Source organism: Trichechus manatus, unplaced genomic scaffold (assembly GCF_000243295.1).
Source record: "Trichechus manatus latirostris isolate Lorelei unplaced genomic scaffold, TriManLat1.0 scaffold00206, whole genome shotgun sequence".
Lineage (NCBI taxonomy): Eukaryota > Metazoa > Chordata > Mammalia > Sirenia > Trichechidae > Trichechus > Trichechus manatus.
Window position 1 is genome coordinate 2805897 of NW_004444142.1, and position 23803 is coordinate 2829699.

General features: G+C 44.0%; 1 protein-coding gene across 2 annotated transcripts in view; it reads left to right on the forward strand.

Moving 5' to 3' along the window:
- STON2 (stonin 2) overlaps window positions 1–23803 on the forward strand; it is a 97203-nt gene that overhangs the window by 21693 nt on the left and 51707 nt on the right. The window contains exon 1 of one of the 2 annotated variants that reach the window (XM_023742231.1): window positions 12619–12739. The exons of the other annotated variant lie outside the window; for it this stretch is intronic. The gene's annotated coding sequence lies outside the window, so the exon portion shown is untranslated. Of the gene's footprint in view, window positions 1–12618; window positions 12740–23803 lie in introns of those variants that run through there. 2 annotated transcript variants of the gene reach the window in all.

Genomic DNA, 23803 nt, shown 5'->3' on the forward strand with positions numbered 1-23803 from the left:
TCTGACATCAGCAATGATATTTTCCCCATAGAATCCTTCAGTATTGCAACTTGAGGCCTGAATTTATTCTTCATTTCTTTCAGCTTGAGAAATGCTGAGGGTGTTCTTCCCTTTTGGTTTTCTAACTTCAGGTCTTTGCACATTGCATTATAATATTTACTTTGTCTTCTCAAGCTGCCCTTTGAAATCTTCTGTTCAGCTCTTTTACTTCATCATTTCTTCCATTCACTTTAGTTACTTGATGTTCAAGAGCAAGTTTCAGAGTCTCTTCTGACATCCATTTTGGTGTTTTCTTTCTTTCCTATCTTTTTAATGACCTTTTGCTTTATTTATGTTTGATGTCCTTGATGTAATCACACAACTCATCTGGTCTTTGGTCATTAGTGTTCAGTATGTCAAATCTGTTCTTGAGATGGTCTCTGAATTAGGTGGGATATACTCAAGGTCATACTTTGGCTCTTGTGTACTTGTTTTAATTTTCTTCAGCTTCAACTTGAACTTGCACATGAACAGTTGATGGTTTGTTCCATAGTCAGCCTCTAGCTTTGTTCTGACTGATGTTATTGAGGTTTTCCATCATCTCTTTTCGTGGATGTAGTCGATTTGATTCCTGTGTATTCCATCTGGTGAGGTCCAGATGTATAGTCGCCATTTATGTTGTTGAAAAAAGTATTTGCAATGAATAAGTCATTGGCCTTGCAAAATTCTATCATGTAATCTCTGGCATTGTTTGTATCACCAAGACCATATTTTCCAACTACGAGTTCTTCTTCTTTGTTTCCAACTTTTACATTCAAGTCACCAGCAATTATCAATGCATCTTGATTGCTTGTTTGATCAATTTCAGACACGTAAGCTACCACAGTACGACAGACTGACAGATACGTGGGAGGACAGCCATATAGACACAGACACACACATACACTTAGAGAGTCAGTCATTCTGTCCCTGAGTGACACAAATGGTTAAGCACTTGACTACTAACCAAAAGTTTGGTGGTTCCAACCCACCTAGTGGCATCTTGAAATAAAGGCCTGGGGATCTGCATCGAAAAGGTCACAGCTGTGCAAACCTTATGGCGTGCAGTTCTGCTCTACAACACACAGGGTCATCATAAGTTGGAATCAACTCAGTGGCAACTGATGGCAGGATGATATATATCTATATCAGATATTATTGGAAATTATTTTAACTCTCTGTCAGCTGTTCTATGGTGTGCTAAATTTCAGATCTCAATTTCACCTAAAACTTCTCTGTCAGTAATCTTTTGGCTTTACTCTCCTTCCACAGAACCTGGACCTTAGGGTAGTTTTTTCTTCAGTACTAAACCTACAGCCTTAGAATTCTTTGATTTCTTGACCTACTGCCATACCCCTTTAGCCAGTTCTCAATCCTGAGTAACCCCTACCAGGTACTCATAACGTTTATGCTACTGAGATCTACTAAAAACCAAAAAGTCTTGAATTAATCCTACTGTTTCTTCAGGAACCTTACCCCTTCAAACACCCTCCCTTGTATATTGTGTGTGTATATCTAACTTTCTCCCCGTTTCGGAAATCTCTCTAAATGTGCTCCATTCATTCTTATGCTTAAGAAAATCATTGTTTTTGCAACTGCTTTCCCTCATGTCGATATTTTTGAATGACTTTTCTCACTTAGGTTTAAAGCCCTAGTGTAGATTTTGGCAGGACTGACTCCACAGTAAATCCAAGAATATTATTTATGAAACTTGGTGGAACCCACAGCCGTGGTCTGAAATTCTGGTTTTCCTCCAACTTGAATGTTTGTCCCTCCCTTCAGGTCTCTCCTTTGTCTCCTTTATAGACTGGCAATGTGACTGACAGTCCAGCTGTGTCCACAGAACCAAAAGAAAAAACAGCTCTAGAGAAAGAGGCGAAGCAATGGTGTATTCCTCCTACCGCAGTTTCCCCACCAGTTGCATCCAGCTCTCCAGACCATCCCAGCACATCTCATTAGGTGGAAACACAGAAAGAGTTTGAGTGGGGGAGGGATATACTTGGGCAGTTTTAAGAGAGTCATGATTAGGGCTTGTACTGAGACTTCTGTCTCCATTTCTTTCTTTTCTTTTTTCTAGTTCTCTCTTCCTTAATTTTTGTTTCCTTCCCATTACTGCACAGATTTGGTTCTTAGACAGCATCTTGAGGAATGTCTCTGGTTAGTCCTGATACAGAGAATGGGTCACCATTTTTAGTATTGACTCATCATTTCAATTGGCATTGAGCCTTTGCTCAAAAGACCAGCCCTCCTTGTGATGGCACACCTTCTACCTGTCTTAGTCTTCCCCAGTCTTCCTCCTGCCCCGTTGCTGCGCTAACCTTGCCTGTCATTCCTTGAGCAGCCATACTTTGGGAAGCAGCATCAGCCCGAAGTAATTCAGATCCCTATGTCCAGGTGCCCTAGAAGACTGTTTTGAAGATAGTAACTAAGAAGAACTACAAGTAGAGAAAGAGGAAGATATGAAGAGCTTTGCTTGAGGCCTGTAATTCTAGTTGATGGCCCTCAGAATAATAAAAGGGGGTTGCTGTCACTGTTTTAGAGGCACTGGAAGCTTCGCCAAGACTCTCATCTGTTAGTTATTCAAAGCTGGATGATCAGCTTAGTACATTATGCAGTTCCCCTGTTTTGAAAGCTCCATAGTGTGTAGTGGGACCTGAATTAGGTCTTAATAAGTAGATGAAGAGGAGGGAAAAGTAGTCAAAGAAGGCACAAGGAGCAATCTTTCAACAAATCTGTTGTTTCACTTTTCACTTGTAGGTACTTCCTGGACTTACCACTTCCAGCAGTGAGGAAGTGGGTGTTGGATTTGGCTAATGATTAACACCCTGGTGGCAGGGCAGTGACTTATAGAGGCTGCTTAAGTGGAACCTTACGTAGCTTTTTCGTGTCAGGGTAACCTCTGGCCTCATTGCTACATTTGAACCTTGACATTCATTCTGACTGGGGCTTGCTTAAGAGGACTACAAGCTACAGGTGCTATGTGGCATCTGCCTCACTGGTGATCTTGGCAAATTTCATGGGACTTTTGCAAGCTTTAGAACAGAAACTTCGGCAGAGTTAACCATCTGCTTCCAAGAAAGGGAAACAGTTTGGGAACAGGTGTACAAACCTAAATCTTTTCTTTAGATAGAAATCTGAATATCATCTGTGATGAGGAACTGATCTTCTCCCTGCTGCTTTTTGAATGATATACTAACTCCCCAACAAAGATGAAAAATGTAGCTCTAGAATCTGTTCATACCTAGAAAATAAAGTCATGTGGATAACAAGTAGTTCGGTATAATGGAATATGAAGAATTTGGCATCACTAGGGAACCAAGGGGGTAACCTACCAGCGTCTCAAATGAAGCTTTAGTTTTTGCTACAGCAGTCACTGCTGGCACACCTCTCGATTTGCAGGACTTGCTCTCAGGAGGGACAGCCCATTCCGTGTTCATGCAGCGTGGCAGTGAACTAGTTACCACTTTACCCTCTTCCCACTAGTCCTTTGGAAACTAACTGCCTAGTTCGAATTCTGTCGTCTCTACTTACCAGCTGTTTGGCCTTAGACAAGACATTTAACTTCTCTAAGTCTCAGTTTCTTCATCTGCAAAATTAGAACAATTGTAGTAACAATTTCAGAGGGTTGCTGTGAAGATTAGATGAGAAAATGCAGTTAAAGCTCTTAGAATAAATGCTTGGTATAACAGATGTGCTTAACAGATGTCAGCTCTTACAGTAAAATAATAACTATTATTATGGTGGTTATTATTACCATCTCTGGGATCCAAAGGACATATCTAAACTTTTGTCCATATGACGTCTTCCCTATTTGAAAAGAGCTAAATACTCTGAGCCCCAGAAGCAGTCTACTTGTCAACATAATTCCACAAAGATGACAAAGGAACTTCAAGGCACTGAGGTAGGTTTAATATACTCAAGCCCATTTGCAGAACTCACCAGTAAAATATTTTTAATATCTGAGTGATGATGACTTCTTCCCAGGAATTTCTATCCCCAAAAGAAAGATTCTAGAGAACATAAATAAAATAAGTCTAACAGGGAATTGGCTGGGTTTTTTCCTAACATAGTACCTGCTTATGATACATATAAAGTACTTACATATTTTTTAAATTTTTTTGCCATTTATGCAATAGAATCTTGGACATTTTAGAGTTTGGATGTAACTTTTTTCAAAATCTCCCCAAACCTGCAAAGCAAGCTGGGTATCCTCTTTTGCTAATAGATTGCATCAGGCGAAGACATCAATAAATTCCATAGAACAGGGAAGACCTGGCTTAAAGAGAGTGCCCAGTCTGGGGCAGCCGCAAAGTGAGAGCCGTGACCTCCACAGACCTTTCCTACCTCTCACCAGTAATGACATCAGAGAAACTTCTTCAGGAGTTAGGTTTTGACAGGCCCCGGGGCTGGGAGAAATCAAATCACCTGCTCTAAGAGGGTTATCACCCATATATATGTGTATGACCATTTTATTGCTGACTTTTGGCTTTAAACGAGGTTCTGCTGTTGTGTTTGAGAATCAGAATGAATCTCATTGACAATTGCGGAGTTTGTTCCCTGGGAAGATGACAGGCCACATCTTCATTAGGCTGTTGAGGAATGAGGGAGGGTGGGGGCTCCCTTCTTCCCTTCTCACATGGCTGGCAGCAGTTAGGCTAGGGTGTGTGGGCTGCTTGAGCCTTTTGTTTGGTTTCTATGGCTCTAAGCTCAATTAGCTGCTCTGCATGGAGTTGGGAAGAATGCAGCTTTTAACCCTAGCTTGGCTTCAACCTGATTCTCGTTTTCTTCTCTGTCCAAGCCTGGATTCATGCGTAGAGGCCATAAGTAGGGGGCGATTTGAAGGTCTTGGTCGAACTTCATTGCTTATATTGGTGGATGGTGGATGGGTGTATGGGAGAAAAATGGTTGGGACTGTCAGTTTTGCTTGATACTGATTCTATTGCTGCCCCCTCTCCCTCCCAGTAGTGTTGTAGTGTGAGTATGCAGAAGGTCTACACCGGAGTCACCCAGGCACCAGATCAAATCCTGGCTCTGCGCTTTCTAGGCAGTTTCCCAACCTGGGAAACAGAGCTGGTACTACCCAGTAGTCTCTGAGTGGATTAAATAGAAGAGTGAATGTAGAAAACTTAGCACAGTGTCTGGCACGTAATCCTCATTTGCAAAGATGTATGGGGCTGATTCTCCTTGTTGCTCCCAGCAAGCACGCAGAGCATCTGTGGCAGTCATGAAGGAACAATAAACTCTAGAAATCACTGAGAAGGACTGTTTTTAGTATCTCTTTCTAAGAAAGGCCTTTAGTTGCTTTAGCCTTGAGGTGTTGTACACACGCCGGTATGTGAGCGTGCACACACACACCTGTTTACCACGTGCTAGGTGGCTCATAGCTGGATCTGTCAGTCTCACCTGTTTGTTTTGCCCTATGAACTTGGTGGTGCCATTTCAGGGTGAACCAACAGGAAATGATTAAGCAGACCATAAATGTGAGCAGAGCTCTTAGTCACAGTCTCTTCTGCTTCCTTCCTTGCCCTCAGATAATCACTAGGCAGCCTGTTATGGCTTTTTTCCAGAAGGGTAAGGAGAAGTCTATTGCATAGTCATATCTATAAGGCCAGCTAATCCTGGAGCATGGTGGGCTTTTGAGTAGGTGTTAACAGATGGTATGGAAGGAGGTAATTCTTGCCTGGAGGAGCTAAACTGGGAAAATAAAACTAGCACACCTGAAAGAATTAGCCACCAGTTAAGTGCTAAATCATGTTCTACTGACCCAGTGCTCGAGTTCAGTGTGGGTGAGGGTAAATGTCTCCCCTCGGCCCTAGCGCTGTGCCTTGCTGAATGATTGAGCAATGTTGTAAAAATATAACAGTAAGTGCATGTGGCAGCTTTTGCCCCTTCTTTTTTAAAAATTAGATCAGAGTTTTAATTTTAAGCCACTTCATTATAACACATCATTATAACATTAAAAGGCATTTTAAGAAGAAAAAAGGAACCATCCCTTGTCCCACAGCCCGAACACTGTTTATCAGTGTCTGTAGCTCATTCACTCCAGTGCCTGGCACACAAGCTGGGTCCAGCAAATGGCTGTGAATTGTCCAGACAATGGCTCTGTAAAGAGTGCCAGACTAGCACCTCTTGCCAGGCAGGTTTCTCCATTCTGGCATTGAATTCTTCTCACACTGCTGAGAGGGAGTGGGGGTAAGCTGAGGTGAAGCCAGATTAGGTAACTAGCTGCAGGACACTAGCTGGCGAGTGCTTGGGAGGATCTGATTTCATAGTGTGTGAAGATGCTTCCATTTGACCATAGAGTCTTCCTGAGATACAGTAAGGATAGAGAGGTGGTGCCTAGCATAGAGTCCTTCCCCCACCACACCTGGACAGTGATAATGTTGCTCCCTTTCTCCCCTGGGGGAGAGGATGGAAGTGGCCAAGCTCCAAAGAGAGCATTCTCATCCCCACAGCATCAGTGCCAACAAGTTTTGTGGCTTCTGCCTACCTGCCTTTCTGGTAAGGCAGGCTTACCTGTTGGTACTTGTGCAGCTTTGAAGAGTCGGCTGTGGGCCTTGTTGACATAAGATAAAGCTGATTCAGGTTCTCCTGTCTGTGCCCCTCCTCCCAAGTCACCACCTTCTCTCTGTCTTTCCCACTAAATACAGGTATGTGCCACTTAACATACACAATAAGTTCTGTGAAATAGAATGTTATGTGATTTGGATGTTGTGTAAACACCTGAGTCCTGGAGCCCTGGACTCCTGGCACACAGACCCAGGGGCTGCTGTGTGCCTAGCAGCCTCGTAAAGGTCTTTGGTGGGGACTAGGCGCGGGGTGCTGGCCTGAGCAGCCAGGTAGCGGTCTTGGTGACCCAGGGTCCCTGCCTACTGGCCCCGCGATGCCTGCAGACCTTGGGCACTCGGGAGCAGGATCGGGCGTCCCCTCCGCCTGGCTGCAGGGACACCTGTTTCCAAGGGTGAGGGGCTGCAGAGTGGGCCCGAGTTGGGCTGTGTGCATCTCCCGGAGAAAGGAAGGGAGAGTTTTGGGGGTTTTTTCCCCCTCTTTTTGGGAACATCCGTTATTTATTGTGGGAGTGGGGGTGGAGTTAGGGAAACAGCTCCTTTATAAAAGGAAACAGAAGGCTGCTCGTGGCACCCGGCGGAAACCCCAGGGCGACATCTCTCGGCCTCCATCTGGACCATTCTCTTGGTCTTGCTGGCGCTCAGCCTCTGCAGCTCTCTTAGGCAGCCATGCCTGACCCTGTACATGGCCCCTGGCAGGCCCTCTGGGCCCCCAGCTTGGCCTGGACTCCGCAGGACCTTCCACTGAGCTTTAGAGGCCTCCGATCCTTTACTCTCTGCTTCTTGCATGGTGGCCCGGTGGGCTGTCTCGACTTGGTCAGCCCAGGGAACGTGTCCTGGGCAAGCTCCTCGCCCACCACTTGGTGGAAATACTCAGCTTCATCCTCCTCACCCTCAGGTCAGCTGGCCCCCTCGGCCTCCAGTGGGGCCCCTGGGTCCCCAGCATTACTGTCCCCATCGGCCTCTGCCTGCCAAGCTGCTCCTCTTGTGGGCCTCTCACTGCTTCTGCTGGCGCTGCACATTGTGGGCATGTTGGTCCTGCCTCTCGGCCTTCAGCTGCAGCCTTTCCTCCTTAGCCGCCAGGATAGCCTGCAGCTTTTCCTCCAGCTTGTGCACAAAACTGTGAAACAGCATGTACCCCTCCGCCCCCCACACCCTCCTGGATGTTGATGAGCTACAGTGTCATCCGAGGTCCATCTCAGTGAGATGCAGGGTGCTCTTCTGGGCCCACATATTGGCAGTGGTCACGGATGGCCTCGAGCCGCTCTGTTATGTTGTGCTTGCTGTGGGGCTCCGCCTCACTTTCTGACAGCTCGCTGATGTCCTGCAGACGGCTCACGTTGGGGAACTTCTGGAGAAGCTTCTTCATCCCGCAGCTTTTGCCCACAGGCACAACTTTGATGCTATAATGGTGGAAATCCAGCTCCTGGGAGTCGTGTGATGAGGACATAGCACTGGATGGTGTTCAGGTTTACCTTGTGCACCTTGATGGAGGGGAACAGGTGCTGAAACATAGAGGCCATGAGCTTCACGTGCATGTCATGGGGGCTGAAGCTGTTGAGCACCAAGAGGGGTGGATGGGCATCCCTCCTGGAGTGCCGAACCACAGATGTATATGTGGTCAGTTGTTGCCCAAACAGTAGACAGTATGTGATTCATGGCTGTAATTTATACTGCGAGAAGTAAGCTGACTGGTTCATACCTTTGGTTCACTAGATTAGCCCTCAGTGCTCCTCAGGCCAAGCCAGAGGTCATAGCAGTACTGATACATCATTGTTTTGGAGAAAGTTGACACCTTGTGATATCTCTGATGATGAAGTTGTGATGATTCTGCTCCCCTCTCTTGCCCCAACCCTGTGGGTAACCAATAGTGCTTATTTTCAAAATACCAAGCTGGGATAAATTGAACCTGGAAGCAGATAATACTCTCTCCTATTTCCTACATCCCATTAAATGTAAGTTCATGAGCAGATATTTTGCTTCAGTCACTTCTGTATCCTCAGCATCTTGAAATATTAAAGCAGCTACAGCTTGGGATAAATTAAAGCCAATTGGTCTTTCATTTATTTACCCAGTCTTTATTGAGCAACTGTTGTTTGCCAGGCACTGTCCTAGGCATGGGGGGGAGACAGTGATGAAACTAATACTAACTACAGTTTGTTGAGCATCTACTATTTGTTGGACTCTGTTCCAGTGAATAAATATATAAAATCAGACATCCACTTTTTCTGATACCAACTATGAGAATATAACAGATCTCCACTTTGTAACTTCCTTGTTCAGTTCTGATAGCAGCTGCCCATGAAGTACTTCTTCCTCTGACCCTAACTAGCCGGAATTAGGTCACCCTTCATAGGTTAAAGGACACAGTCATCCAGATTGCCAAGTAGGCCTAAGACTTCAGATGCCAGCTGCAGATTTGGGAGTCCATGACACCCTAACTTCTAAAATGCTGGCTACAAATTTGGGAGGTTTACCTACTACCCCTTCAGGATGTCACCTGCAAGCCCGAGGACATCCCTTGGGCTCCCTCACTTCTGACTTCCTGGCTACAAACTCAGGGTTTCCCTCTGCCTCCTCAGAATAGCAGTCGTAAGCTAAGGGTTCCCAGCCTCTGTCACTTCTGACCTGCTGTCTCCCCCTACTCCCTCAGGTTCGATAATTTGCTGGAAGGACTCACAGAACTCATGGAGAGTGCTGTATTTACAATTACATTTTATTGTAGGAAAAAAGGATACCAATGAAGAGATACAAAGTGGGAGGTCTGGGAGGGTTCCCAGTGCAGAGCTTTCATGTCCCAAAGGGTGCACTACCCTCTGATGTGCATCGATGTCTTTCACCAACCAGGAAGTTCATGGAGATTCAGTGTCCAGAGCTTTTATTGGGGGTCTCATTACAGGATGCAAACTTCAGTCCCTCTCACCTGAGATTGGTCGGTGTCATGAGGTCAGTCACAAGGTATTATACAGTGGGTCTTTATGTCATTTAATTTCTCTACTGCTGTTTCCATGGACGTTGTTTGTTGATCCAAGTAGAATAAAATTCTTGATACTTCAATTTTTTTTTTCCTGGCAACTGTTTTAGGGGGGAAAAACCCACCACTGGGTTAATTTTGAATGCCTCTGTTTTTCAGGAAAATATATTCAGAGACTAAGAAGCTATAGATTCACATTATTCGTAGACAGTTTTTCTGAGAGAAATGAGTTCATTCAAATCATTCCTCAAGTGACCTTTTCAATTCTAAGGCGGTAGGGAAACCCATTTCTAATCAAAAGTTTAATGCTTGTTCTAGCTTGTGAATTAACATTGTGTCAGATTTTTAATACAGAACATTCTGTATGTTTTGTATGTTGGAGTTCCTTGTGTAATGGATGTGGGGCTTAAATGTATGCACATTTTAAAATCATTTTATTACTGAGGCAGTGTAATAAGATGTGTGCCCTCAAAGAAGACCCACACATTTTATGGATTTTATTTCCTTCATCAGTTAAAAGGAGGGAACTGTACTAGCTAATCTGTCCAAATTTCTGAGTCTGAGAACATTGTGTTACTATTTTAAATGCTTATGGAGATTTATAGTATATTTCTGTTTTTACAGGATCTTATTGATTATGTCTGGAATTTATAGGAAGGTAAGGTGAGGTCTTGCAACAGAACTTCCAGTTACATTATTACAAAGAGAAAATAGAATCCACTTTATAATACCGTTTTTTAGGAACACATTGTGGCGAAGATTGGGGTTGCCAGTATCATGTTTGCTTGATACAAAAACTTCAGGCATTACTGTGTGCTTCTTGGGTGCTGGGTGCACACTCCAAAATGGCCCTCTCAGTCTGTTATGGTTGTGTGCCGTCAAGTCAATTCTGACTCATTGTGAGTCCATGTGACAGAGTAGGACTGCCCCATAGGGTTTCCTAGGCTGTAATCTTTACAGGAGCGCATCACCAGATCTTTTCTCCCGCAGAACGGCTAGTGGGTTTGAACTGCTGACCTTTCAGTTAGCAGCCAAGCGCTTAACCATTGTGCCACAAGGGCTCCTTCTCAAGCTGTTACATGAGGATAATAATAGCACCTACTTTACAAGAGTTGTTGAGGTTAGGGCTTAGTTAAATTAATACATATAAAGCATTAAGAGGAACACCTGGCACATAGGAAGTGCTCAATAAATGTTTGCTGAGGTTTTGTCATGTTATTGTCTTCCTCATTATTAATCCTCACAACAACCCTTAAGGTAGGTTTTACTGTCCTCCCCATTCTGTACCTGAGCATCAGGTACGGAGGTACACAGCTGGAGCTGGGATGGGAACCCACTCAGTCTGACACTGGGTCTTTTCCTACCCAGGAAGCATACTGTGACCTGTGTAAGGGACCAAGGGACCCTTTTATAAAGCAGTAATCCCATATTATAGACCTACCTTTTTACCTTTTTTTTTTAACTCTGATTTGCCAGTAGCAGTTTTATATGCTGTTATGGAAAACCTCAAATGTATCATTAAATGAAAAGAAAAAGTACGTTGTGGATATACTTTAACCCCGTTGTTTTTAAAATGGTGTTCATATATATTTTATATGTGTAAAAATTTCAGAACACATACATAAGAAATTGTTAACAGTGTCTAACTCTGGGAAATGAGACTTTACATATTGTTTGAAATTGTGAATTTTTTCATAAGTTGACCAAAAAAATGTTTTAAAGTTGGTAGGGGGGAGAGAAAAATCCAATAATAACCCATCTCTGTAACAGTGTTTCCTAAACCTGAACTCAGGTTGTCCCCTCCCCCACAGCAGACACAAAAAGTGTTCTCTGTCTGACCAAAAAGCTATGGGAAACATGGCGCACTGTAAGTCCCCCAGCCTGGAGGTTCACAGTGTATATTAGCATATCAGAGGCTACAAGAAGCAACAGTAAAGAAACCGGTACAGAAACCTTTTTTTTTTTTTTTAACTGGTATCACACCCCGGATTTCTATTTCATGGTGTGTCAGTTTTGAAAATACTATAAAAATTCAAGAAAAGGTGACTTGGCTGTAGGTCAAGTGAATATTTCTTCAGGAGTGGTAGGAGACATTCCTGGTGGTAGGTGGCCAGGCGCCAGCCATGTTACCCAACCTCTCGGTCTCAATTTGCTCACATGTGAGAGAGGAATAATGATACCTCCCTCATAAGGGCATTTTGAGGATTAAATGACATAACGACCGGGTCCGTAGTTGGGTTCTAATAAGTGGCAGTTCCCTTCTCCCCACCCTTGGCTCCGTCTCCTTCTACCGGGTTACTGCCGTGCGTTTCTGTCTGAGGACCCGCACTTACAAACAGACAGATCACTGATGGAGCCCTCCACTTACGAATGACTTCATTTCAGGATATGTTCAAGGCCAGCTATCAAGTAATCAGTTCTTGTATATACAGTGTGAATCCATTTCTAAAATCTTGATTTCCGGATACCATTTCAAGAATGTGCCTCTTATACAAGGCAAAGTTCAGAGGTCCTGGAAGACTATTTAGAATCCTGTTTCTGTAAAATTTAGAGTCTGAAAGTTAGAGAAATTCCGACTCTAAATCACATCCAGGTTTGCTTCCTCCAGGCTATTCCAAGCCTCTGTACTAGGGTAGCCCCTCACTCCCATTTCTATTCCAACATTAATGCTCTCACACAGTGGAGACACATTTCTATGTTAAATATAAAGGTATGTGCACTAAAGCATTGTCTTTTCAAAGCAGCCTTCGGGTTAAGTTCTCAGAATCTAATTATCCAAGTGTTATTTGCCTCCCCCAAGAATCCGTGCCTGTGCAAACTGAGCTTAAAGTTCAGGAAGTATTAACAAAAAGAATCAGAAGCGAGATCTCAAGGCACAGCCTCTGAAGAATCTCACTGTCTGTGCCTTACCTCTGCCTCCTTCTTGGGTGTGCCTGCCCACCCACTGGGGAAGGCCAGTGAGTAACCTGCTCGTTTGTTTTTTTTTTTTATCATCTTGGCCCTTCCCACCCAGACAAGCGGACTGAGTGGCAGACAGGCAGGCAGACAGCCGTGAGTCCTGTTCAAGCATGCAAGGAGCATACCTCCACCCGCGCCCTGGACCCCTCGCCACCCTCACCCAACCCCAGGAGGAGCCAGAGCCCCAGCCAGGGTCCAGAGGGGGACCCTCGTACTCCTAGTGGTAAGGACTGCCAGCCGCAGGGCCATTTCATTCATTTTATTTGCTTTGGTGTTGGCTGTTCTTCTTGATTATGTTTAGATGGGAGAGTTTCTGAGCAAATTGAAGGTGTTTTGTTTGGTTGGTTGATTGGTTAGTTCTAGGTGGTCCCAAGACAAAGAAATGCCTTTTCCCCATAGGGTTGATTAGAACTTGTAACCTGATAGCTTTGCCTTGGAACAAAACTTAACAGACTAATTACCTTTGGTTAGTACAGCTCACCCTTTGGCCCTGTAGAAAAAAATTATATTGCTTACCAAATGGGTTTTAAGGAAGAAAGAGTGCTAAAGATTGTGCATTTCAGTGCATGGGTGCCTCTGACTAACTGAAGTGTTGCTTAGTTGTTCCCACAGCTTTAAAATAAACCAAGATGATATTGTCTCAAAACTAAACAAACAAGCAAACAAAAAACCCTATTTGAAAGGTTTCCATTTTGAAGGAGTTTGAGGAAAAGAATAAAAAAATAAATTAGTCTTGTTAGATATACATAAACATGAAAGCATTGAATTAAATCTGTGGTGATCTGGGAAGAAAAAGTGAAATGTTCTGTGTGGGATTCATGTGGTATTTGAGGGAGAAAACTGAGATTATTGTAGAGTGTATCCAGAATTCCTTGAGGGGAAGGTTGGAAAGCAGAAGGAGGAGGCTGGGGAGCAGGTTTTTTTTTTGCATGGGGCTGGTGCCAAGGGCTTCTCCCTTCAATTGCTGTGGGTGAGAGAGTATTTCAGAATAATCAAGCACTGCATTGTTAACAGACATCTGTCTTTCACATATTTATTCTAAACACAAGGTTGTTGATGGCATTGGCATGTAAAGGAGTAAAATTGCTGCCCCTGGTTCATGGCCTAGCCCAAATATTAATAGCCGGGACGATATCAAGGGCAGTGTTGTAGGAAAGGTAAGGTTATGTCTAAAGTTAATTTTATACCACACTACAATAGTATATTTGAGACAGCCCTCTTATTTTTAAACAGCCATGGGGAATGACATTGTGATTCCATTAGAGTGTGACAGTGCTGATCTAAGGAGTTTTATAGAATGGCATGTTGTTGTTGTTAGCTGCTTTGGAGTCAACCCCGACTCGTGATGACCTCATGCACAACAGAACAAAACACTGCCCAGTCCTGTGCTATCCCCATGATTGGTTACTGATCGAACCATTGTGATCCATAGGGTCACAAATCATTGACTGATTTTCAAAAGTAGATCACGAGGCCTTTCTTCTTAGTCTTTCATAATCTGGAAGCTCTGCTGAAACCTGTTCAACATCATAGCAACATGCAAGCCTTCACTGACACGGGAGCCTTCACTCCCTTGACACACGTTAAAGTTGTTCCATACCCATGAGCAGTCACAGGTTCTCTGTTGGCACTACTGTGCAGGCAACTTAAGGATTCTCTATAAGGAGCAGCCTGTATTTAACATCTCTAGGTTTTTAGAACACTGGAGAACAGGAGCCCTGCAAAATAGTGTAGCAAGATGGTAATCTGAACTTTTTGGCATATAAGAAGGGTATGAAATCTGTGTGTGTGTGTGTGTGTGTGTGTGTGTGTGTGTGTGTGTGTGTATTGGAACAGAGAGAGGCACCAGGAGGGTGAAAACCCCCTTCTTAGAATGCATACCCCTCTTCTTAGTTACAGGAGAATACAGTTTGTTTCTCGCTGGAAAGAAATGAACACTTCCTCATCATTGTCAGTGTCAGTGTTCCTGTGGTGATAATGCCAGTAGTTTGCTTTCTTTTGGCTTTGGTTCCCCTTGGCTAATTAATCAAAAGCATAAGTTGACTGCAGCTCAGTCAGCCAGCTCATTAGAAGATGATCCCAGAATGCCACCCATTGTGCTGCTGAGAGAGCAAGAGGTTGGGCTGGGAACCGTTATGATTATTGTGCCTGGAGGTGTGAGGTTTAAATTTATGACTCTTTTCAGTTATGATTAAAAAACAAATGGATGCCAGGTGAAGCTGCCCATGGAGTTAACAGCACTGATAACCATTCTGACCCTTATAAGCATGTGCACTTTGCAGTGTAACATCACCATCTCTACCAAACTTACTTCACCATCTCTACCAAACTTACTTCTCCCCCAGATCAAGAGCTCAGGAATAGAATACAGTGTGGGGAATGTTTCCTCCCAGTGGTGGTCTGCTCTGCATGTGTTTAGAACATCCTAGGATTTCCTCATAACCAAATTGAATGCACGTCTGCTTGAGTTAGGTGTTTCTTAGACATTGTTGTGGTAAATTTGCCATTTATTTTTATTTCATTTTCTTCATATACTCCTATAGCTTAGTCTTTTAAGCAGTGATCCTTCCAAGCAGATTGAAAACTGACCCTATGAATGGGAACTGAACTCTGCACTTAAGATAACCTTTTGTTGAGCAGGATATTCTTTCTCCTTCTCGATTTTCACATCCTCTCCCAAGAACCTACCTCACCCTGGCCACCTCTCTTCCAGCCCTTGTGTTTTCTGGTTTCTGGGATTCTTTTCTCTTCCACCCCCTGTTGTCCTGGGGCCTCACAAGTAGGTGTGTAGAGAATTTGGGTGGAGCTAACCAAAAGGTCCTGATGATATTTCTGAAAAGTAGAAAAGAGTTACCTTAGTTATAGGGATGCTGTAATAACTGTGGTCTCTCCCAGTCAGGCTGCATACAACTTAAGCCCTGATCAGGGAAAATAGTTGTGGATTCAGCCTCCATAGTTTTAATGCAAGAAGCTCTGGTGGCACAGTGTTTAAGCACTCAGCTGCTAACTAAAATGTCAGCAGTATTTTCCTAAATAGTCAGGGTAGGGGCAAGGATGAGTGAGGATGAAGACGGAGTGAAAAGGGTTTAGCCAGCAGCTGGTGGCTAAAATATAATTAACATCACTCTGTAGACTTCACTGAGCTCCAGTTTCCTGCTCCTCATGGCTATTTGCTGGTCTCATGCGATGTTTCTTCTTACCCATGGTGCTTCTCATGTTAATGCCTTGGTTTCCTTTGGTAAATATAGGCCTGATAATTTGGCCACACTGTATCTGTGTTGTTATTTGTCTTGGGGTGGGTTCTCTAGAGAAACAAAACCAGTGAAGCATGTATACACACACATATATATATATATATAGCGAGAGAGATTTATCTAAAGGAAATGGCTCACATGGTTGTAGAGGCTGACAAGTCCCAAATCTGTGGGTCAGGCATTAGGCTGGAGGCTTCTCCTGATTCACGTAGCTGCAGGGGCTGACAAACCCAAGATCAGTAGGTCAGATGGCATATCCTGGCTCAAGTCCCAAGAACCAGAGGTCAATGATGACAAGTCAGATACAGGATCAAGAGCAAGCAAGCGAGCTTTGCCAGAACATCCATGTATATATTGGATGTGGGCCACACCCCTGAGGAAACTCCCCTTACTACTGATTGGCTGATCACATCAGATCACATCATGGAGGATGACTACATTATTACATAATTGCCAAACCACTGAGAATCATGTCCTAGTCAAGCTGACACACAGCCTTAACCATTGCAGTCCACCCCTTGTCAACTTGGCACCTGTACACATCTCCTTAAACCATACACAGTCTCTAAATAAAGACAGTTCCAAAGTCATACCTGTGCCTAACATGATACAACTAACATATGTACAACCAAAAACACACTAGCCCCCCGTTACATCTTATATTTTCTAAGTGAAGAAAACAACAACATTTGATTCACACATACAAGAAACAAATACTCATAACAATTACAGTCTTGTTTCAGCAACTGGTCACGTGGTTGCAGTTGTGTTTAGAACTACCTTTTTCCACCACCCATTCCATATTGCCTTTACTGCAAGCAGGTACTTCAGCTGGTTGTGGTTCTTTGCCTGGTGCATTGACCCGAACCTTCATTCCTGAAGCATCTGGGCTGTTAGTAATCATGTTGAAATTGGGTTGCCGTAGTTTTCCAGTGACTTTAATCACAGAGCATAGTAGTACTAAGAGACGCCCTAAGGAATCTCCTATATTCCAGACATACTCTTTTTTACCTCCATTATGCAACATCAGTCTGATTTCCCCTCAGTAGTCAGGATCAGTCACGCCATCCAGTATGATAACTCTCTTCTTTGCCTGTTGATCCAGAGGCATAAGGTGCCCAGAGTGGCTGGGTGGCATCTTAACTTCCAGTTCAATGAAATCTGTGTTGTGTCTCCAGGTGGGAGCATTCCTCCCTTTGAAACTAAGACCTCTAGACCCACAGAGCACAGCGTTACAGTACAGGAAGCAAAAATTTTCCAAGTGGGTCATTAGGAGTAATAGTGAGTGGTGCCACCCCCATCTCCACCCCTTCATTCCTGGAACCATGAATCTTGGCTACGGAAGAAGCAGCACCATATATTGGACACTGGTTTAGAACACATATAGCCTCTTGGAGAACATTACCCTAACCCTGCAAGGTGTTGCCACCTAGCAAGCACCACAGTTGTGTCTTTAGAAGGCCATTCCTTCGCTCTATCAAGCCAGCTGCCTCGGGATGATAGGGAACATGGTAAGACCAGTGAATTCCATGAGCACAGGCCCATTTAGCCCTTCATTTGCTGTGAAGTGAGTCCCTTGATCTGAGGCAATGCTGTGTGGGATACCATGACGGTGGATAAGGCATTCTCTAAGTCCACAGATGGTAGTTTTGGCAGAAGTATTGAGTGCAGGGAAGGCAAATCCATATCCAGAGTAAGTGTCTATCCCGGTAAGAACAAAGCGCTGCCCTCTCCATGATGGAAGCGGTCCAATGTAGTCAACCTGCCACCAGGTTGCTGGCTGATCACCTCAAGGAATGGAGCCATATCGGGGACTCAGTGTTGGTCTCTGCTGCTGGCACATGAGGCACTCAGCAGTGGCTGTAGCCAAATTGGCCTTAGTGAGTGGAAGTCCATGTTGCCGAGCCCATACATAACCTCTATCCCTGCTACCATGGCCATATTGTTCATGAGACCAATTGGCAGTGATGGGATGGCTGGGGAAAAAGGATGACTGGTTTCCACAGAATGTGTCATCCTATCCACTTGATTGTTAAAATCCTCTGCCGAGGTCACCCTTTAGTGAGCATTCATATGAGGCACAAATATCTTCACTTCTTTGCAGAGAAGTCTGTCCACATACCTCTTCCCCATACCTCTTTGTCACCAGTTTTCCAATCATGCTCCTTTCAAGTCCTTGACCATCCAGCCAAACCGTTGACCACAGCCCATGAATCAGTATACGGTTGCACATCTGACCATTTCTCCTTCCAAGCAAGGTGAACAACCAGGTGCACTGCTCAAAGTTCTGCCCATTGGGAGAGTTGTCCTTCACCACTGCCCAGGGAGGTCCCAGAATGGAGCTTTAGTGCTGCTGCTGTCCACTTTCGAGTGGTACCTGCACATCACACAGAATCATCTGTAAACCAGGCATGAGTTTTCTCTTCCTCAGTCAAGTGCTTGTAAGGAACTCCCCATGAAGCCATAGGTGCAGACTGGGAGAAGGCAAGTCATGTGACAGGAGTGGAGACCATGGGCATTTGGGCCACTTCCTCATGCAGCTTGTGCCTTCACGTCCTGCTTGGGCCCAAACTCATATATACCACTTTCATTGAATGATGGAGGGCTGCTGTGCACATCCAACCTTATGAGTCTGTGGATCAGACAACACTCAGTTCATGATGGGCAGCTCAGGCCACATGCTGACATGGTGGCCCATTGTTAAGTGTTCAGTCTCTACTAAGGCCCAGTAACAAGGCAAAAGCTGTTTCTCAAAAGGAGAGTAGTTACCTGCAGAGGATGGCGGGGCTTTGCTCTAAAATCCTAGGGGTCTGCGCTGTAGTTCACCAATAGGGGCCCTCCAAAGACCCCAAACAGCATCTCTATCTGCCACTGACACTTCAAGCACCATTAAAGCAGCCGGATCATATGGTCCAAGTGGCAGGGCGGCTTGCACAGCAGTCTGAAACTGTTACAGAGCCTTCTCTTGTTCTGGTCCCCACTCAAAAGTAGCAGCTTTTCAAGTCACTTGATAAATAGGCCAGAGTAGCACACCCGAGTGAGGGATATATTGCCTCCAGTATCCAAAGAGGCCCACTGGGCATTTTGTCTCCTTTTTAGGATAACAACTTATCCTTCACTTAAAAGGAATGTCTTCACATGTCACTGAACCCCTAGAAATTTCACTGAGGTCGAAGGCACGTGAATTTTTGTGGGATTAATTTCCCACCCTCTAGCACACGGATGCTTTAACAGTAAGTCCAGAGTCATTGACACTTCTTCCTTGCTAGGTCCAGTAAGCATAATGTCATAAATGTAATGGACCAGTGTGACATCTTGTGGAAGGGAAAGGCGATCAAGTTCCCTGCTGACTAAATTATGACATAGGGCTGGAAAGGTGAAAAACCTCTGAGGTAGGACAGTGAAAGTATATTGGTGGCCTTGCCAGGTGAAAGCAATCTGCTTCTGGAATTGAGAAATAGGCATTGACCAGATCAATAGCTGCATACCAGGTACCAGGAGATTTATTAATTTGCTTAAGCAATGAAACCACATCTGGAACTGCAGGTAAAATTGGAGTCACCATCTGGTTAAGTTTATGGTAATCCACTGTCATTCTCCAAGAGCCACCTGTTTTTTGCAAAGGCCGAATAGGCGAGTTGAATGGGAACGTGGTGGGAATCACTACCCCTATATCCTTCAAGTCCTTGATGGTGGCACTGATCTCTGCAGTCCCTCTAGGAATATGGTATTGCTTTTGATTTACTATTTTCCTAGGTAGAGTCAGTTCCAATGGCTTCCACTTGGCTCTTTCTACCATAGTAACCCTTACTGCACTTATCAGGGATCCAGTGTGGAGGTTCTACCAGTTGCTGAGTATATCTATTCCGATTATGCATTCTAGAATTGGAAATATCACTGTAGAATGGCTTTGGGAACCCACTGGACCCAGTGTGAGATGAACCTGAGCTAAGACTCCATTAATTACCTGACTTCCATACGCTCCCACTCTTACAGGTGGGCTACAGGATGTTTTGGGTATCCTCGAATTACTATCAGTTCAGAGCCAATATCCAGTAATCCCCGAAAAGTCTGATTATTTCCTTTTCCACAATGAACAGTTACTCTTGTAAAAGGCTGTAGATCCCTTTGGGGAAGGCTAGGAGAAAGATTAACAATATACATTTTTGGCAGTGTAGTGAGGTCCTTGCTCAAGGGGACTCAGCCTCCCCTTCATTCAAGGGGTTGTGGGTCTGTAAACTGGCTCAAGTCTGGGAATTGACTGAGGGGCTATGACTCTGTATTCTGGCAGTTCGAATTAGACTGCTGTTCCCTTGACCTAGAATTCTTCCAGTTGTATAGATCAAGTAAATATTTAGTAGATTTCTGATCTGTTTCACCCCTAGGGACACCATATCCGTATGAGTCAGACTATTCTGATTACTACTTTGACTCAGCTGTCCATTACAGTAACCACACCCACCTTGTCTTTGTTGATTTAGTGCCACCACTTGGCCTCTACCACCATGGAGTCCAATCAGCTCCATTGTAGGTGTCTTAATTCAGTTAGGGCAGTTCCCACTGTAAAATCTGACTTACATAAAATAGCAATCACAGCAGTCTTCAAGGATGAGTTCCTTCATAAATGAGTTCCTCACTCTTGTGGTAAAAGGTGTGTCCTCTGGGCACTCCATGCGTGAGTCTGTGGGTCTAACCTGATAAATGCACTCTAACATGCCAGTTTTCCTAAGCCTTTTGATACCGTCTTCTACAGTATACCAAGACAGGTCTGCTACTGATTTAGTGTAGGCCACCATGTAATCCATGCTTCAGCAAACCAACAAAATAAACTATTAGATCCTTTCCTGACCTCTTGAGCTGAAACACTGAGTGAAGGGTCAGTGCTTAGTGGGCCCATATCAATAAACTTAGACTGAGTCAGCTTTATGTTCCTTGTACCATTATCCCACACCCTTAACAGCCATTCCTACACATATTCCCCAGGTTTCTGTTTGTACATATTAGAAAAGTCAAGCAGTTCTTTTGGAGAGTACCCTACCTCTTCCTGCGTCATACTTTGTACTTCACTTTTTTGGGGCCCACTGGGACTCAAGTCTAGTTATAGGTCTAGAAGCAAAAATGGATGGTGGGGGTGGGTGCTGGGAACATTCAGCAATGTTTTGTAAGGCATCTACCTCAGGTGAAGTCCCAAGCAACGTCTGGGGTGATATTTCAGGCACGGCTGGGTTAATCTCATCAAATGGGGTGGAAGGGTTAATGGTTTTACTGGGGAGGGTGGCTTAGCAGACAAAGATGGAGTGATGTCTTCAGATGGGAGTAAGAAGGCTGGCTATGTTGGCAGGAGTGATTCAATGGAATTTAGGGGCTCATTGTCTCCAGCTTCCTGATTATCTGCCCATATGTCCCCATCCCAAGTTTCAGGATCCCATTTCCTTCCCAATCAGTGCCCTCACTTTAACTTCAGGCACCATTTGAGGTTGGGAATTCAACTGACATTACAATTCGGTCACGCTATGATAAGCCTGGTTTTGGTTTTCGACAGTATCAGCTCTGTTACTATAAAAAATAAGGCTTTCTTTCAGGGCACAAGTGGCAACTTTGAGGTCTTTTATGTGATGTTTGAGCTGTGACTCTGAAGCCCTGAGCTCTTCTCTTTCTTTCATCAGTAGTGAAAGTAGGACCAACCAATCAGCTTCCCTGTACTTCTCATTCTGACAAAATTTTAGAAAAGTATCAAACGTGATCACCCAGAGCCTCACTTCTCACCAATACTTGACGTATTGGTGGTGATACCTTGTATGTTAATATTGCCACCTCACACCATGGATTAGCAATTCTCTCTTTACTACTGGTGGCAGAGTCATCAATGCCTTTAAGACTATTTAGACTTGAGAACCAATTTAGAAAACTCATCCTTACGATTTTGTTTTCTCTAGAACCACTCTCGGTACCAAATGCCTTAGACTGGGTTCTCTAGAGAAGCAAAACTGGTGAAGTGTATATACATATACATACATACATACATATATTTATATACATATATGTATGTATATGTGTGTATGTATATATATTTGTTGTTGTTAGGTGCCGTCAAGTCAGTTCCAACTCATGTGAACCCTGTGTACAACAGAACAAAACACTTACTGCTCCTGCACCATCTTCATAATCGTTGCTATGCTTGAGCCCATTGTTGCAGCTACTGTGTCAATATATGTATATATATGTATATGCATATGTACATATATATATATATACATAGAGAGAGAGAAATTTATCTCAAGAAAATGTCTCACTTGGTTGTAGAGGCTTGCATGTCCTAAGTCCATGGGTCAGGCATCAGGCTGGAGGCTTCTCCTGACTCACATAGCTGCAGGGGCTGATCAACCGAAGATCGACAGGTCAGATGGTAGGTTGCTGGCTCACAGGTTGTGGAGGCTGATGAATCCCAAGATTGGTAGGCAATACAGCAGGCCACTGGCTGAAGTCTCAAGAACCAGAGGTCAGATGATGATGAACAAGACACAGGATCCAGAACAAGCAATTGTGCTTTGCCAGACCATCCATATATATATTGGATGCAGGCAACACTCTGAGGAAACTCTCCTTACAACTGATAGGTTGATCACATCAGATCACATCGTGGAGGATGACTACATCATTGCATAACTGTCAAACTATATTATTACTGCCAAACTACATCATTACATAACTGCCAGACCACTGAGAATCATGGCCTAGCCAAGTAGACATTCAACCTTGTCATTGATTGAATTGTGTCCCCTAAAAATATGTATCAACTTGGCTAGGCCATGATTCCTAGTATTATGTGGTGGTCTACCATTCTGTGATCTGATGTGATTATCCTATATGTTGTAAATCCTAACCTCTGTGATGTTAATGAGGTAGGGTTAGAGGTAGTTATGTTAATGAGGCATGTATCAATCTACAGGATTAGGTTTTATCCTGAGTCAGTCTCTTGAGATTTAAAAGAGAGAATTGAGCAGAGAGGAGAAGGACTTCATTATCACTAAGCAAAAAGAGCCAGGAACGGAGCACGTCCTTTAGACCCAGGGTCCCTATGCTGAGAAGCTTCTAGACCAGGGGAAGGTTGATGACAAGGACCTTCCCCCAGAGTGAATAGAGAGAGAAAGCCTCCCCCTGGAGCTGGTGCCCTGAGTTCAGACTTTTTAGCCTCTTAAACTGTGAGAATAAATTTGTGTTTATTAAAGCCATCCATTTGCGGTATTTCTGTTATAGCAGCATTAGATAACTAAGACAAACCTTAACCATTAGGTGCCATCGAGTTGATTCTAACTCATAGTGATCCCATATGACAGAGTAGAACTGCCCCATAGGATTTTCTTGGCTGTAATCTTTATGGAAACAGATTGCCAGGTCTTTCTCCTGTGGAGCCACTGTGTAGGTTTGAATCGCCAGCCTTTTAGTTAGCTAGGCATGCCGTAAACTAGGGAGAGAGGCCTCCTTTCACAGGGAGATTTGCCCTGAACATATCCACATAAGGATAGCCTGTCATCAAATCTTCTTTAAAAATCCCAAAGGATAATATAAAATAATTCTAAGAGCAAATAGATTACTTTTACTCCAGTTTGAGACTGAGATCTTGAGGATTCAGTAAGATGTGTATGTGCAGGCAGGAGTAGAAATGAAGGAAGATCAGATGAAGCTTTAACCTGAGGACTGTATAACTTTTTGCGATTAAGGTGAAAGCTCTGGCCCTCACTTGTTACTGTTCTTAGGTACTGACGAGTCTGTTCCGACTCATAGCCACCCTGTGTAGAATGGAACAGAACACTGCCTGATCATGTGCCATCCTCACAATCATTGCTGTGTTTGAGACCATTGCTGCAGCCACTCTGTCATTCTATCTTATTGAGGGTCTTCCTCTTTTTCACTGACCCTCTACTTTACCAAGCGTGATGTTCTTCTCCAGGGACTGGTCCCTCCTCATCGTATGTCCAAACATACATGAGATGAAGTCTTGCCATCTGCGCTTCTAAGGAGCATTCTGGCTG